At 40.8% G+C, this 1,717-nt stretch overlaps 1 pseudogene; it reads right to left on the bottom strand.

Annotated features, from left to right (window-relative positions):
• Window positions 1–712: 712 nt before the first annotated feature.
• On the bottom strand, window positions 713–832 carry LOC112482472 (annotated as a pseudogene).
• Window positions 833–1,717: the final 885 nt, after the last annotated feature.

Raw genomic sequence — 1,717 nt, 5'->3', positions numbered from 1 at the left:
GTTTGAGCTACAGAACACAGGGTGGTAGATTTAAAAGGATGAGTGTTGTGGGAGTCACCCCACCCCAGGGAGAAACTGGAGACTTAGCCTTGCACTGAGTCTTAATCCTCTCTTTCCGACCAGGTGACCTTCTGTGAAGCAGATGGTTTTTTCCAAAGGCCCATTTCAGCACCCTCTCTTGGCAACTCTCCCCCTCCTAGTGGGGTCACCAAGGCTATATGAGCACTTTCCAAGTCAACAGCTTTGAAACTCACAGAACCACCAGAGTCAGACCCGTTGCAGAGTCTGGTTCACTATGCGATTTCAATGGTTCCTCCTCAGACCCATGGAATCACTCTGGGAGCTAAGAAATAAACTGTTCCAAACCCAAGCTGGAGTGGAAACTGTGTGGTCTGATATGAACAGCTGTTCCTTCCCAGAATGCTAAGTTCCCAAAAGAACTTAGCATTCCTGATAAGACACTTAAGCAATTTTCTGATCGAGTAACTGGCTTAAGAACCTTTTCTGGGAACCTCATCCCATGATCTTGAGAGGGGCCCAAAGACTTTACCCAGTCCTAGGAGATTTCTGATAGTCTTTAACCAGACATTCTTCTTTTTCTTTTTGTCTCCAGTCTAACAATGATTATCTAAAACCAGCACTGTTCAGTAGAAATATAATGCAAGCCACATTTCTCACTTTAAATTTCCTAATACATTTTTGTGTGTGTGTGTGCCCACAGCACCTGGTATTCCTAGGTGGTCTCCCATCCAAGTACTAACCAGGCCTGACCCTGCTTAGCTTCCAAGATCAGATGAGATCAGGCACGTTCAGGGTGGCATGGCTTAACAACAGCATTTTTTAAAGGTAAAATAAAACAGGTTAAATTAATGTCAATAATGTAATTTACTTAACTCATCATATCCAAAATGTTATTTTATTACATGATCAATGTAAAAATTAGTGTGATGTTTTACATTCTAACCATATTGTCTTCAAAATCCAGTAAGTATTTTAGACATTCAGCACAGCCCTATTCAGACTAGACACATTTCAAGAGCTCAGCAGCCATGTGTGGGTTGTGGCTACTGTATTGGACAGCAAACATTTAAACACTCTTATTTTTCTTTTTAAAATGTCTCTGCCAAAAAAGAAATCTGAATTTTTTTTTTTTAAGAAAGCCTCCTGCCTTGCAGCAAGTTTGAAGCAAAACTTTGACATGTGTTTGTAATCACTGTGCCAGAAAAGTTGCTTTAACAAAGGGATTGGGGGAAGGTTAGAAATCTGCATTTTAAAAACTACTCCAGGTGATTCTTAGGCACACTTGAGCTTTTGGGTCATTTTTCTAATTAGTCCACAACTAATAGCAACTTGCATGTGACCAATCAATCTTCTCCAGCTATCTCTATGGAAACCTACCTATTAACTTAATTCTTTCATACTCCAAGAGGCAATGATTGATATAGCCACCCAACGTATTGCTTCTCTCGGGGTACTGACCTCAACAAAGGGATAATACATTCCTGACTCTAGGCTCTGCTATGTGTCCCAAATGTAGAAGGCTGAAGCACGTGCCTTGGGTGTAGAGAGGCTCAGTAAATGGTGACTGCTATTTTTAGATAGCCTGGCTCCAGAACCAGGTTCTCCCATGTAATAGCTACATGATTTGGACATATTCCTTGACTTCGGGTCTTCATCTATAAATAAGGGGATAATGATGTTCTTATTTCATAGAGTT

Source organism: Pteropus alecto, unplaced genomic scaffold, assembly GCF_000325575.1.
Source record: "Pteropus alecto unplaced genomic scaffold, ASM32557v1 scaffold276, whole genome shotgun sequence".
NCBI classification, from domain to species: Eukaryota; Metazoa; Chordata; class Mammalia; order Chiroptera; family Pteropodidae; genus Pteropus; species Pteropus alecto.
This window is presented reverse-complemented; position numbering and strand designations above follow the sequence as displayed.